This window comes from Anser brachyrhynchus (assembly GCF_964034855.1).
Source record: "Anser brachyrhynchus genome assembly, chromosome: 14".
Classification (NCBI taxonomy): domain Eukaryota; kingdom Metazoa; phylum Chordata; class Aves; order Anseriformes; family Anatidae; genus Anser; species Anser brachyrhynchus.
This window is the reverse complement of record NC_137709.1, coordinates 19,747,768-19,764,098: the sequence shown is the minus strand read 5'-3', so window position 1 is coordinate 19,764,098 and position 16,331 is coordinate 19,747,768. Positions and strand designations below refer to the sequence as shown.

General features: G+C 37.8%; 1 protein-coding gene across 23 annotated transcripts in view; it reads left to right on the top strand.

Annotated features, from left to right (window-relative positions):
• Positions 1 to 16,331, top strand: part of FABP6 (fatty acid binding protein 6) — an 80,728-nt gene that overhangs the window by 5,556 nt on the left and 58,841 nt on the right. For 8 of the 23 annotated variants that reach the window (XM_080555421.1, XM_080555420.1, XM_080555416.1 and 5 more), the window contains one exon: positions 14,304 to 14,391. The exons of 9 other annotated variants lie outside the window; for them this stretch is intronic. The gene's annotated coding sequence lies outside the window, so the exon portion shown is untranslated. Of the gene's footprint in view, positions 1 to 6,047; positions 6,149 to 6,283; positions 6,344 to 14,303; positions 14,392 to 16,331 lie in introns of all 23 variants that reach the window. 6 more of the 23 variants (XM_080555424.1, XM_080555423.1, XM_080555417.1 and 3 more) reach the window with 2 other exon arrangements.

Here is a 16,331-nt window from a genome sequence, read left to right as displayed (position 1 = left end):
TTCTAAGGGTACATACATTATAACTGTCTTTTAACAAAAAAAAAAAACTTTCAGTAGTGTAAGCTAAAGAAAAAACCTACACTTAACATGTGCTAAAAGCAGGGTATGTACTGTCTCAAACCCTGATCAGTATTATTCAATGATTAACTTATTGATTATAACTTATTCTTAACAGATCAAGTGCCAGTTCTCTTCTCACACATATACGCTAGTCCTTTTCCACAGGTGCTTATTATCAGTATTAAAAGTTGTGGTGTGGAATGAATGAATTCATTTATGGTTCAATTTTTTAGAGACCTGCTAGAGTGATCAATTTCACTGAGACTTGGAGAGTCAGGAAAGCAAAATTGTCTAAGGTGTAATCAAAAAATTGAAGAGCAGAGTTCACAGAGTTTCATAAGTCTTCTCAGGATGTGAGCCTTTGCGGTACTGTGGCCATGAGATGGATCAGTGTACCTAGAAGAAGCTGTTGGGCTAGGATGTCACTCTGCCAGCACATGAACTGCCTTGTGCCTGAGGTCGGTATGAAATACTCCAGTTCCTTCTTGCTGGAGGTGCAAACCTCATGGTGCCCTGGCAGCCCATCCGACTACGTGTTCATCGAGCCGGTCAGGCAGGAAAGTACTTCTGTTCTGCTGCTCTGATACACGGGGTAGCTTTGGTCTGGAATATGCTAATTGGTAAACATGGACCTAAATGACTAAGAAAGTTCATTTTTCAAGAGCAGCTTAGCCAAAATGGGAGGTATTTACATGACCTAGTTTTAGGTGCCTAAATTAAATGGCCATTTTAGGAGCTCTGTGTAGGTAGTGGAGAAACACTCTCAGGAGAGTGATTCAAAAAGGTACTCTAAGCTAGCTTTGAAATGATTTCCTCGGATGAACATCTGTCCTTCTATCTAGGTACGCTCATTTCTCAATTTAAACATTAAAATTGTGATTATCGTGAGCACTGCTGTATTTGGAATAGATAAGGAAGGGTCTGCAAACATTAACGAGTGTCTGGTAGGGCAATTAGTGACCAATGGGGTGAGGCATCTAGCTGCGTTTGGTCTCAGTTTGAGCACTAAGGCCAAGTATTCTTGAAAGCATAAAGCTTTCAGCTTTATTTTTCAGCTCTCTTATTGATTTTGTAACTAAATCAGTACTTAATGCAATTTCCAATTCTTTATTCAGAAATAAACTTTTTTTTTTAAATCTAAGTTCTTTAAACAGATTTAAGTATTACAGAATTGTTCTTCCTCGACAGTTGTTTTTTTTTAATTTTCACCAGTGATTTTAGGAAAGCTTAGTTTTCCTGTTCTAAAACAATGCTGTGTGTTTTGTGTTCTCCATGTTTTGCAAATTGTAACCGGTATATTCTCTGGGTGACTGCGTTAGTGCCAAGAGCAACATGCTTGGGGACTGTTACTGAATTTAAGATTTAGGGAAATCAAGAACTTGTTTCTTTTAGATGTTAAATTCTTTTTTTCTTGCTTAAAGTCTTCCTTGTGTGATGAACACAATAGAATAAATTATTACTCAAGTTTTAGATGATCTTTTAGCATGAATTTCAATGTTTTAGCATAAATAAAAGGTGGTACTGAAAAAAAATCTAATACAAAGGGAAACATTTTGCTTCAAGTATTCTAAAACAGTGCTCTTCTCTCCTGTGGGAATGCAAACCTTTATATATTCTGCCTTGGATATGGTCTTCTGTTCTAAGTTTGTGACTCAACTGTAATGTACACATAATTATTTTAAATGTTCTTAGCGTGAATACCTGTATATGCTCCTTTTTACCATGTCTAGCTGCTGCTTTTGTACCCTGATCACATGTCCATTCACATTTATAGGTTTTTACAAGTGAGAACTTACATCTCAGTTCCAAGATGATAAATTTATGGGAAAATCAAAGGAATGTTTTCAAACTCTGAAATATTTCTAATCAAACTTCCTAGGTTTGATGGGGAATGAAAGAGCTACTGTGTCTTGCCAAGAACATTGTGTAGACACTTAATTGTGAAATTCTCCTGTAGTTCTTCAGTGTCCTTTAACTGTAGTTATAATTAACTCTATAACTCTAAAACAGTTGTGGCTTTAAGAGTCCATAGGTTTGCAGGAAGCTTATTTTAGCAGAATGCTTGTTTAGGTTTGGCTCCTGTGTTTATTTAAGGATTTACCATGGTGATCTTTTCAGGATCTTCCCTTTGGTTGTTAGATTCTAGCTCCTTTCTTCTTTCTTGATGCCTGATGATACCATCTCCCTTGACATTCTACCAGTAATTAGTTGATAGATAACTACTCTGTATTCTCTGGAGTTTTACCCCTTCGATTTTTAAATTGGAGAGAAAACTTTGAGTGAAAACTAATCATTCCTTATTTATTTTTTTTTTTCTTTTTCAGTGAGGTTTATGCCACAGTGTGTGTCAGTTACTCACTGAAATACGGCCCTGACATGGCAAACAGGTCTGGGCCTTACCTGGATTTGAGTAGCAGATCCCTACAGAACACTCAAATGATTTACTAAATGACTCAGTCTTTCCCTGAATCAGTGCTACATCAGCATCCTACCACTGAGTAATGGCTCATGCAGCAGAAGAGTGTGCTCATGGAAAGTATTACAGAACAATTCTTTTTATGGATGCTCTGTTCTGATGGAATAAGGCTCTCCAAAGTGAGGCCTTGCCATGCAGCTTTTATTTCTCATAGTGAGATTTTAACTGAAGCAATTGTTTGCAAGGTACCCTTGCAAGGGTTAGGTTCTAGCCCATCTGGGAGGGAGGTTTAGAAGCTTCCCTGTGGCTTTATCTCCCTGCCATCGTGTCCTCTTTCATCATAGGTACTGCATCAAGCCATGATTATGATGTTTTTTGAATCACCCAGAGATTTATTTGTATAAGTAGCAGTGTTCTGCCAGATCTGATGCTGCATCAAAATCAATATAGAACAGATTCTTAGATCTGTTTCCTCCTTCCTTGGCTCTGAGGTTCTAGTCAAGAATGTCTAATTTAATAAATTCTGTGCATTGTGCATGGCTATTAAGATATTTTTTACTATGACAGGAGCTGCTTGTAACTAAGGCTGTGTAAGTATTTACATTCTAAGCTCTAGTTCTTTGAGGCACCTATGGAAGAGAAAACTTCAAGTTTCGTTTGAAAAGTGTAAAGTGATTAAATGGAAATGAAAGGTTAATTTATCAAAAGCCAAGCACTCTGGCTCTAAGCCTCAACCATTCCAGTCAGCAAAACAAAATCGCATCACGATTAAATGATCACAAATTATATTTCATTCAATGCAATAGATCTTGTGATATTATATATGCAAGTTAGTTTCAGGATGTTTTCTCAGAAATAGACCAATCTGTGCGACTAAAGGTTTGAAAAATGAATGATACAATACTGAGAAGTGCAACCAGTTATTTAAAGGCTATCTAAACAAATATGTATCAGGGGACAAAAGATGTGTGCAATCTCACTTTTGGCATTGCCTGACTCTTCTGTTCTTACCCATGCAAATTCTCTCTTTTCTTGACTTGTTCTTTTTTCTAATTAGGGTGTAAATACAATTATTTCCTCTATGCATACATCATCTTACTCCATTAATTTTTGTTCTGTTTTGTTTTTTCCTTCAATCTCCCTTAATTATTTAAGAATGCAATTTGTGAGAAAGCTCCTTGGAATGTTTGATGCAAATAATCAAAGCAATAAGTATTTATTGAAGATTTTCTGGCCACATATTTCGCATGAGTTAAAGAATCTTAGAACTATGAAAGATGAAGGGATATTTATATATCCCTTATCCATGTGTTATCCATATAAAGATAACAGCAAGAGAAAATATTGTACAAATATTTGCTGTAAATCTGCAAGTATACCAAATCTTTCAAATTCCTTTGAGCCCATTAGCAGTTTTGTAACAGCTCGCGGGTTTCATTGTGTCTATCAGATCACATCCAACTAGATTTTCTTACAGGTTGAGCACAGCAACTTTCATTCTTTGTACCAGAAAAAGGGAGCTGCAAGAATTTGCATAGCATTTCTGAAAAAAATATGTTCGCTATTTACTGATGGCCACCTCTTTTTTGGCAAAAGAAATTTTATTTTATGTCAGGGTAACTGAAAATGCAATAATCAAATAATGGTTGGTATTTGGCTGAAACATTAGACTCTCAATTACAAGTACTTAATCGTATTACCTAACAGAGGATTCTGCACATTACTGTGTTACTCGTATTTTAAAATACCTGACATGAAATCTGTTGTTTAGGATTCTTTTAGTATTTTGGCTTAATATTAGTTATTTGCAGAGTGTTGCTTAGATGTTAAATAATTCTTTTCATTCTTGCTGAAGAATTCCTTGTTGCTGCAGGTAAAATACATACATACGTACATGTGTGTGTGTGTGTGTGTGTGTGTATATATATATATATATATGAGATGTACTGTCCTGAAATCTGAAATAGAGTGCACCTATATTCAAGTTTATGTTTAGTGATGTGATAAAGAGGCAAAGATAGGGACAAAAACTTTCATATCTGAATAGGGTGGCCACAACTACTACTTACAAATTGGATTATGTTTGTTTTGTTTTGTTTCTACAAAAATAGGCAGTCAATTACTTTGTTTTGCATATGTGCTGGAAGGCGGGTTACTCATGGAAGTGGAAAGAATGTTTTCAGAAGGATATTGCCATCCCTCTGTTTTTCTTAGAAAATGTCAGCACTTAGTGTTACATCCAATTTTGTCTGACTGGACTGAGGGGGTAAAAAGCTTGATAAGCCATTTTAAAGGTAGATTGAGTATTTGACTTGCACATTTTGGTGTTCATGTCTTTCTTTTACTAAGCCCATATACTGCCTAACTCAACTGGGACTTGTAAACAAACTTGTAAATGATACGGGTGTGTAACTAAGGGATGCAAATTTAACACATGGCCCCGTGTAATCCAAGTTGCTCTAACAGCCTGTATGAATCCACTCCAACTACCCTGTAGACCTCACTAGTTTTAAACATTATTTCTCTTCTAGAAGAGAAAGCTCTTCTACAGGTCCTCACCAGGGGTATATTTTACTACTCTGTAAACTAGTGTTATTCATTTCACAACAAAAAAGAGAGAAAATGAGATCCACTGTCTCATACTGCGTCTCAGCCAACTAGCTGCAATCTGTTAAACTGCTGCAAGTTGTGTTTGATCATAACCACTTTAAAATGTTTTTGTTTGGAGTGGACCAAATTGCTCTAAGTGAAAGTACTCTTCAGATGCTTCTCTGCTATTCCTACACCTTCTTCCCCCAAAGTTATTATGAACACCTGCATTGCTATCTATATAGTATTATGTTGTTAGAGTAAAATATATGAATATTTACCTTTTAATATATATCTATTGAACAAGATCATCTTTTTCTAAATGAAAACAATTTGATGAAGGTGTCTCAAGTATATCTAGTTCTTTTGTGTAATTCCCAAGCTATTTATTCACACTTCCTTTTAAACAAATCTTTTTAATTTTTAGTGCTGTTAGTAATTATCTTTCCTCTTTTAAATATTGTGTTGAGCTGGCATTTAAAATGCTTGTTATGATCTCTGGTTCTTAAATTGTTTTGCAGAACTGACTTACATAGCCTATGTTCTTTGAAAGAGAAAAAAAGAAGGAAGAGAAGGATGATTCTCTTAAATGAGTACTTGTTATATAGTCTGTCACAGAGACTTGCCCGCTGGCCTACAGCGAAGAGCTAAGACCAAAGCAAAATGATGTAACTGCAGGATTAGTGGGCAGCTGCAGTAACATCAGTGTGGAAATATGTCTTACGATGGATCTAGAAACAGAGCTTTCTAAATTAGATGAGACATTTGACTGTAAACTGTACACTGCTCAGTGACGTTGTATGAGTGGTTTTAAAACGTTTTGAAGGAGAAATAGACCTGGCTGGAAGAATGGGTGAATTACACCTTTGGATAATAGAACTCATTCGTAGAATTCAACCTAGAACAGTTTATCAGCCACCAAAATCATGAGCATTATGTTGTTACATAAATTGAATTTAGATTGCCATCCGTTTCCTTTCAGATAACTGTCTGCATCTGAAAGATGCCTCTTCTTTATGACACGAGGCCAGTCAGGAGCTAACTTGACAGCATGTGTATGTGGACGTGTTCAGATGGTGTCAGGTTAGCTTAACCTATGAAGCTATGTGAATTAAGGGCCTTGCAGGGGAACAGGTCTCTTCCTGCTAAGGCAATTGTATACTTACGTGTTTAAAAGGCTGTGGATTAACAATGGTTTTATGTCTCACCTTTGTCCAGTTCGGGAAAGTAGAACAAACATGCAGCTGCACCCACCTCAACATGTGGACAGCCCCACAGGTAAAAAAATCTTCTGGCAGGGGTGGAACATACTAGTGCTGTAAGGAAAGTCATTTTGTGGGCCTACAGATGATTTGCTGTACAGAACTTAGAATATTTTGTCAGATGTTATATGCACAAAAGATAACATTATAGATATGTCTGTGCTCTTTAGAATCAGATATCTGTTGCTATGAGTTGACTTACCACAGCAGAGTTCGGTCTAAATAGATAACTGGATTTTCATACTGTAAAGTTATTCTCAACAGTATTATGTCCTCAAGCCTGTTTGTTGTTCTGGAATTATTCTGCTGAATTGATAAAGGAATCTGGTTGCTGCAGCATCTTTGTCTGGAACAACTTCTGGGTAGTGCTTCAAAAGTCAAAAAGACAAAAAAAAAAAAAAAAAGTGCCAGTCTTGCCTCAGGCCTTGAAGTAAAAAAGACTGTTGGGGCTTCTAAGTACTTCCTTTTTTTTTTTAAGACCCGTTCTCTTTTCCCCTTGTTTCCAGGAACACGCAAGCTTGTTAATACTACCACTCTTTGAATGAGAAGAAACTTAAGCACTGGTCTTCATTTTACCTGTAAAGTTGTTCCTGAGTCTTGTCTGGTCTTTCTCTGCAGCATTTCCTAAGTCCATGTGCATGAATTCCATGAGCCGTATTAGCTCTTCTACCTATATGTAACAAGTAACTATATGAACTGAGAGATTATGCAGCTTTTCCTGCAGTACCTGAAAGACTATTTGTATCACACATAAGTGTTGCATTTTTATCCTTGAATAGTAAGCCCAGATCCGACCTGAAATGTTGTTCCTCTCCTGATCTGTCCTTCTGTGTGAAAATACCTATTTCAAATTAATGGCTGCTCTGTTCAAGAATTAGTTGGTTTGACATACCTTGTGGGTTGAAATGCATCTGCTACTGACATCCAGACATGTAATGCATTATTGACATGGTGTGCACAAACTTAACTCATTTGTCATTGTTTGGCAATGTTATCCTAGCTCTAGTGATAAATAGGGGGCCTAACCTTAGCGATAGGTGAGTTAGCATGGCAATTAATTTAGTACTTCCTACACAGTTCTTCTGTATGGGACATGAAATTACAAAAGTCTGTTTTGCATTCAATAAAAATATATCAAAGCAATTCCTTGTTCTTTGGTTATGGAAATGCAGTAGTGTTTCTGAGGTCGTGCTCTATATCTACAGGCTCTGTTGATTCCAAGATTAACAGTACCTTCAGCTGTTGAGGTGTGGCTTTTCCTTAACTCTGGTCCCTGGAGATAAACTTCATGTCAAATAGCAATAACAGGGATGGCAACGGACCTCAATTATGTATAGTAATATGAATCCTACATAGTCTATTATCATTTAGGATTTTATGCTGGCACAGTGTAAGGAGACAGGACAGTAAAGGAAATAGCATTGAGTAGTAATCATTTGGAACCATTCTACTTCCCTAGCTGAAGCAGAGCTGAGCTGCCAACATGTATCTGACGCTGTGTCCTTTTTATCAGTTATTTGTAGCTTCAGGGTTGCTAACTGTGAAATACAGACAATAACTTTTCATTCACAGAGATATGATGTGGTTTAATTACAATGAATGTTTAAAAACAACTTGAGGATGAAAAGTGGTGTGTAACTGCTATTACCCTTGATGAAGACACAGTAACAAGATGATTAGTCTTTCAGATGTCTCTAGTTATTCCCTGAATTCCAAATTAATTTCTGTCCTTAAGAGTTATTGACACAATCAGATTTCTTCCTAATTGGTTTAGATGACCAATTGGATGCATTTCAATAAAACTGACAGTGAAGGTAAATGTGTTTTCTGGCTAGATGTTGCTTTATATGCAACAATTGCATATGAATTGGCTACAAGTCAGAGAGCTAAGCACCACAGTAACATCAAAAAAAAAAAGTATTGTGATTTTTCCAGATACTTTTCAAAAGTGCACGTATACTTGTCCCTCTTGAAGTCACACTTTACCCAAGTAAGAATGAATAACTTTTGTCTGACAGTCTTGTCTTATTGACTGCATGCCATTCATAACTGGTACCTTTTGTAATTGTATCTTTATTTACAAATTATTTTTAATGTTTTGAAAGTTGTAAAATGGAGACACTGTGGAGCCTAGGATTCCATGCTAACTTGATTCTTGCTTCCTCTTGTGATAAAGGTTTGGAAACTGTTGAAAGGGCAGAAGATTGTGGCATAAATGACAATGTATCCAAGATTTTCAGGCTTTTCCTCTTCACCTAGAAAGGCCAAACCAGTAATGAAAGCTGTAGAATACTGCTTAGCAATGTCATCCAGTTAAGCGCTCTGTTTTTTTTAAAAGAGGGAAAGAAAAAAAAAAAAAAGGCAGCTGGTATTGAGGTCTGCAGTTCTCATGTGACAGAAACACCACGCTGAGCTGGAGTCTTCCCATACCATATAATCACATCAATACAAAGATATTCAGGGTAATATTCATTTCTGATGTAATTTCACTGACTTTTTAATCCGATTACACCAAGGATGAATTTGTCCCTCATGGTGTCTGCAAGCGTGCAAGCACACAAAGCACTGACAACAGTTGGAGGGGTCATGGCCCATTTGTGTATGCTAATGTCTGTGGCTGATGCACACATTCCATCCCTTTATCAGATGCTCGGTTCTTTGACCAAAATCAGAATAAAAACTTGCAGTTAACAATTTTTTATGCCAGATTTTTTTTTCCTGGATTTTTTTTGGTGATGATTTACTAGAGGATTGGTTCTCATTCTGCCTTTGTCTGTCTATCTTTTCTTTCTGTCCTTCCACAGAATTTCCTTTTATCTACCCTCTTACTTCCTCAGGCCTCATGTGACGTGCATGGTTTACCAAGCCAAGAAATGCTGTTGTCATAGACAAGTGTTTTCAGCTCTTCTGATGCTGAAGACATACCTCAGACTGTGCGTGTCTCTGGCTACTCTGTGTATTTTTGTATTCTTGATTAAAAAATAAATAAATGAATGGACCCTATTGTTTAATAGAAACTTCAAGTTTATTATGGACTGTGAAATAGCACAGATATTGAGGGGAGAATATATAAGGAAATAATCTACAGAGATTGATCTTGATCAAGGTTTTTAGAGAGGGAGATTGTAGCAGGAAGAGAGGATCATTGTGTCCTTATGTCCTCACTTTCTTTGGATGATCATACAAATCCTTAGCTTTTCAAATTAAGGTCCTTCTCCCCCTTTCATTTCCTCCCACAAAATTAGGACTAGTTGAGGAGGTTGTTGTCTTGTCGTTTGCCTAAGGGGACGCATATAGTGTCAGCAGCTGAAGCTAAGTGCTGTCATCCCACCTCATCTTTAACAATGACGTTAATCTTACAAAATCTCTTCATTTCTCTGCCATGTGCTGAGCAGTTTTTCATTTGAATTGAGGAATTGTGTGTTTCCTAGTTTCAGGTAGGAAATACCTTCCTTCCCTTAATAAAAAGGAGAGCTATGCTGTAATGCTTTGTTGTCAAGTGCAGTAATTCCATCAGCAATTTTGTATTTGTGCCCCCTAATGAGGTTTAGGACCCTTACTAAATTTGTAGAGACCTTGCTTTGCTAAAACCCTGTGATCATTAAATATGCAAAGGAGAAAATGCTGTCCTGCTTTCAAATCACAAACAGTCCCTGCACATTGGCAGCACAATATGGTTGGTGTGCAGTGACTTTCAGTGTCCCCTGAAATAAGAGCACTTAAGATGCAGTCTGGCCACAAGTCTGCAGAGTTCAGTCATTAGCGCAATGAAGTAACCACACAGAAGTGGTGTCCTATATTTCTTGCCATCTGAACTTCTGAAAATGTTAATTCTTTTCTAGATCTTAAACCATTTTGCTTTTTGCAGTATACCACATTGTGTTCTCTTACAGATATTTATTCTCATCAACAAATCGTGTTGTGGTCTATTGTGGATGTGAAGTCGTAGAACCTTTTGTGCTAAGTGTATTTCAAGGAAAAGTCCCCCACCAGTATTACACATTTGATTTGCATGTTTTCTTACCCTATACCTAATCTAATTTCAGGTGGGATCAATTTATGGAGAATTCAAGCTCAGCCTGCCTTCCTGACAGTTCATCAGGATGGCCCATGGCAATCCACTTCCTTTGATGAAGTCAGGTCACCTTAATTGCTTTTACTGGATCATCTGTTGATAACATGTAACTCTTGAAAAAAAGCTATTTGGAAATGTTTTGCAAATCAAGAGAGTGAATCCCTCAAGCCAAGGGATGCTCTGTTACCTTTTAAAGGTGTGCTTAGATGGCAATGGTTGGGAAATTGTTGTGTTGCTTTCATTCAGAGCGTCCCTTTAACTCAAGCCTTCAGCTATAGAAAAAAACATACAATTGTTCCCAAAATAAAGTAGGTTTTGATTCTGATACCATGGTCAGTAAGCCACAGTGGTTTGCTAGGCCAGGGTAAGTGCTTGGCAGCCGGTCCACAAAATCATGTCAGAGATTATTAATGTAATAGGCTTGATCTTTCACTGATGAGGACACATGGTGATTCCTGGTCAGGGAAGACTGAGGTTGGACTAGATGATCTTGGAGGTCTCTTCCAACCTAGACGATTCTGTGATTCAGTGGAAAAATTTGCGAGATAATAAATGCTGTCTGCTCAAAGGTTTGGGGAATGTGGAGTTAGTTTTCACTTTGACTGCATCACTCCAAGAAGGCCTTTCCTTGCTCCTGTCACAGACTAGTCCATGAAATTACAAACACCAAGGCATAACATCACCTCTGTCGGTGTCATTCAGCATGTGGTTAGCCATGGCTTCTGCATATCTATCTGTTGCCAGCTCTAAAGGCACACGATTAACGTAGCTGAAACTGATCTTGACAATTTAAAAATCATGGTGTGTGTTCCTTTTAACTGAAGTTCATAAGATATGAGTGGCTGGATCTCGTATTTCAGCTCCAGCGTTTGTTGTTATGATTATTGTCTGTGTTCTCTTTGACAGCTGAAGTCAGTGGAAGTTTTGCCAAAGTATAATGTGCAAAACTGGATTCTAGTTTGTATTCAGAGAGGGTTGTTTTGTTAGCAGGAATCGTGAAGAGTTTTGACAGGCTATTTTAGGACATTGAACAGAGTTTCAGAACACTTCAATGAAATTTGAACTGTTGCATTTTAGAGGTGGTCATTACCAGGACATGAGCAGGAAGATTGCACTGTCTCATGGGGTGCTTTCACTCATGTCAGGCTGTTCTCCAGAGCTGTGCAGGGCCCGTGGAGCCTGGCGGTAAGGGTGAAGTCAGAACTTTGTAAGTGTGTCTCTGTCAGAAAGCTGGAATGAGGTAGTTCAGATTTTTGCCATTCTTCCATTGGCCAAGTGACTTCTAAAGCTGCAGAAGCCCCATTTTTTCTATTGCAGAGATTATCAGAAACACTTGAATTTTTATTGTGTACTAATTAATGTCCTGTCCTTTCTGGCTGATCAAAGCAACTCTCAGTGTAGAGTTTACTGAGACTGTATAGTATTTTTTACAATGTATCTGTATGCCAGGAGTTTCAATGCTGTAATTGAAGCACATACCATTGTATTTTTCTAGGCATATTCTCAATTTCACCACTATTTTTTTTTTTACTGCTTTATTTAAATACTAGAAAATAAGTTGTGAAGTACTATGTCTGCCTTAGGGAAGGAACCTCGAATAGTGGTGCTCGGTAGGTACTGCAGATTCTTAAATGGTAGTAGAATGTATGAAAATAGTGCAGAATGTTTAAACGTTATTTCACTGGGGCAATAGCAGTATTGTCTGATCTTGAATTACCTATAGAGGACAATGCAATATTAGCATCTTTTATAATACAAATTCTCTTGTTTCCAAAGTTGTCCAACTGAAAAACTCCCTTCACATGTACCCAACCAATAATAGAAAGAAAAATCCAAGTCTTCAACAATTGTTTCACTCTCTTTGTGTGTTGGTATAGCTATGCTGCATTTCTCTCTAGTTATGCTAATCTAATTCCCCATGTGGAAGCTTATCACAAAATAGGGGCCAAGTGTGCGGTACCTAGGATATGCTGATGTAGCTGTATATCTCAGTTTATTTTAACAGATGGAATTCCTTCCCACTATGGTTAAAACCACCATACCCAGTAACACATATTCTTCTAGGAAACAATACCTTTGCCAGCCTAAATTTATTTCTGTTCACTGGAACAGTTGGTTAGAAGTGTTTTTGTTTTATGCCATGCTTCTAATAGGCATAGGTAGGCTGCAAAACCAGAACTGGTTTAAAAATGCATTTTTCCCAGAATAGTTTATACTAATTTCAAAAATGTAAAAATTAAACAGCAAGAGTGATGCTTCGTTCTGAAAAGGAAGGGCATGTGCCTGCTTTTTTGCAAGATTATAGGGTTCCTTTATTTATGTTCAACCTAAACAAAAAGAGAGGGAAACTGTTAATAAATATAAAAAAATAAAATGTACCATGTCATTCTATTTATTATGGGGAAAAGATTGAGAACAATTTAAAACTGTAACTCTGCTTCCAAGCAATCTGCATTGCATACGAGGTTCATTCTTTGTGCTTTTTAGATCTGCAGTCTAGATAATTAATGTTTGGAGCACTACTGCAATTTTGGTATTACTTTCACCACCCCCCTGTCACTGAATACTGTGTCGGTTCAATGTTATGTTTACTGAATGTTCTGTCACCAGTCCCCCTTGTTCTTCAGTCTGGTGTACGTCTGGGTGATCTGTTTGTTCTGCTTTGGCATCCATTGGAATGACAAAAATGTTCTGAAATGCAGCTTCGCTTTCATGATGAGTCCTGTCAAGTGATACATTTCTGCAGCAAAAAGGGTATAGTGAATCATAAACACAGTGTAAGCATATGTCTGTGTCCCAAAACAATTAACAAAATGTCGGATGGAATGGAACTAGTCAGGGAGAAAAAAAGACTTATTTTTCCTATTTAAGCCTAGAGATTGTGCAAGTCTCACTAAATGCATAATCATAAGGATGTTAGATTTTAATATTGTAGCATTTTTGTACTTTTAATTAACCGTTTTATAACAAGCATTTGTTTGTTTACTTGTTTTTGAGTATTAAGTTCCTTGAGGTCTCTGGCCAGGCAAAACTCCCATAGATTTTGACTGGAGCTTGACAGACAAATAACTGAACAAGTACACAGTAAAAAGTAGTATTTTATAGTTCAAAATGCTGATGGCTATTTTAATACCTTGTAATTGGGGAAATTTGATGCTATTTCTCTGTGTTTTCATCGTGGATTCAAACTCCAAAGTATGTATGCATGAATGAATTTCTTAAATTTCATATCTCTGTGGTATAGTGATGTTTATGCAATTGTAAGTTTTTTCTTTCTCCATGGCATAATTGAGTATAAAAGAGCTTTATGATACTCGTTATGTTTTTCCCTTGGAATAAAACCAAAGTGGCTAATTGATGCAGGCTTGGACCAGTGGTAGACCAGGTAAACACTGGTTATATGTTCAGACTGGAGGCCAGGAATTCTTTGTCACATTAGTAAAGATGCAATTACATCTTTACTGTAGTTGCAATTTGACTATAGTTTTAGTTTTTCTACACTAATCTGAATTTGATTCTCATTTCTGAGGTCACCCAGGGTGAGTCAGATCTGGTCAAGCCAAAATAAGCTCTTGAATTGTTCCTAAAATGATGGAAAATATGAGTCAATTCAGAGAGTTGTTAAGCACGTAGAAGCAGTCATAGGCATAAAACAACCACAAAGCTGCAGACGGTGCAGTGGGAGAGAAGGTCCACCCAATGAGTCAAAGTTGAATGTAACTGGATTTCAGGGCTTGTCTTTTAGCAGAGCTGGTGGATAGCTAAAAGAGAGGTATGAGAGCCATGAACAGGGAGGAGAAATGGACAGATGTTTATGTTGTGTGATTGCTTTTGGATTAATGTAAAGTGAAACACCCAGAAGGGAATAGATTTGATCTGTGACTTGGACTTTCTTTTGCAGGAAGACTGAGATAATTAACAATATGGAAATAGGCAGGGGACTTCAAAACTCTGAAAGCAGGTGATGAGACCCTGACATATCTTACAGGGTAAGAACACAATTTGGTACGCTCATTACCATTGTTGCCAATTGTATCAGCCTGGGTACACATATTGCAATTAATAACTCTGCTTTCTCAGTGGTTCTGGGAAAATCTGTGCTACTGTCATACATCACAGCGCGGTTACTATTTTGCACAAGCTGCTGTTGGCTGTGGGAAAATTTCCCATGCAGACTTAGAAAACATGAGGCCTTAATATAGGAAAGTAACCCACCAAACATCATGTTTCAATATACTTTGTTTTTTGATGGTAGTGGTTCACTGTTCATGATCACAGGCAAAATACAGCGCAGGTGCTGAGTCAAGAAGCGTTACTATATAATATAGAGCTGGCTCTGTCAGTGCGGTTACAAAATTTGGTGAAAATTTCTTATTAAAAATAGGACCTCAATGATCATTTTAATTTTTAGTTATGAACATGTGAAGACAAAATCCTTTTCTTTTAGATCTTTTCTCCTCGTTATAGCCTATTGCTGCTGCTTCATTGCTGCAGCGTTCTTTGCTAGTGCAGTAAATCTGGAGACCTAATGGTGCACAAGCCCCTTTGAGGACAGCACTGACTTTTAAAATATTCATTTCTATGCGGATCAGGGATATCCCAGTCTGGCTGTAATCAGAGGAAGAAGGAAGGAGACAAATAATCACTGAACATGACTGTTTAGGGAGCAATTTCTGTCAAAAAAACAATCAGCAGCAGAGGTGGTTATGAGCTGGCCTTGCACCCCCAAGCACAAGTAAGAGTGATGTGGGCTTGTTTGATACTCGTAATAGTATAATTGCTTCTTTCTATTCCTTCATCCTCTAGCCAGCTGCTTCTCCCCTACTATGCTGAAATGCCTGTTGTTTCTCTAACTGCTGAGTAACGTAGGGCTGGTGAAAGGTGCCAGACTGACAGCAGTGGGCTCTGCACTGCTTTGTTTAGATCCAGCCAGCAGGTAAAGCTCAAGCCCTGACAGTGCCCCTCGCTGCAGGACTGAGGTTCAACCCTGACCTGCAGGGACAAGTCACAAGGCAGAGGCTCCTGCAGGGCAGCTCAGTTCTTGGTTATTTTTGTTTGTCAAAATGATGCCAGCTGTGGGAGTGAATTGCACGTTCTGGAAAAGCAGGATGGCTCTCTGTTTCCAGCCAGCAATCCAGACAGAGATCAGTTCAAAGCCTGAGTTATTCCAAATGGAATAGACCTTTGCGCTATGAAATCAGTTTGCAGCAAGTTTCCTGCCACTGGGAGTTCAACTGACTACCAAATTTATCTCACCCAGGCTTAATGAACAGTCATCAGGTAGTAATGATCCTACCAATCTTGATTTAAATAGTGGGGGTTGGATTCCGTATCCCTAGAGTAATTTTTTGTGCCATTCAAACCTCATCAAAGTGTCTCGGTGAAAATGATTTAGGTTAGCAGGTTGTACTGCATGTTGGCCAGCAGCTCAGGGAAGGTGCCTATCAGTTACTGGTGCTCAGTGGCAACGTGGGAGCTCACAGTAACTTCTTGTCTGCCTCAGTCCTGTTTTTTTGCAGAGGGATGCCTAACTCTGGGCTTTTTCTTTTAATACTTCAGGATAGCAACAGCAGCAAGGGTGTGTCCATCAATGACACCGCTAGCTAGTGTCTAAACCCTGTATTTCTTTGAGAGAGATTTGAATGTTCATTTTCACTGTGAAGAAAACAGAATATTATAAAAAATCATATCTGACCTTGTGTGAGAAAACAGAACAGAGGCCTTAGCAACTCCAGGGCTGGCTCAGCCAAGTGATGTCACATAAAAAATTAAAGAGAAAGAGGGCTTTATTTGTATCGTGTCTGTATGTAGGTCACAAGGACTTAAGAGAAGGCACCAACCAGACAAAAACCTTCCAAAAAAAAATACCATTATTGTAGGAGAAGGATTCTTTCTCAATCAGACAACTGAAAATCAGTACTGAAAGAAT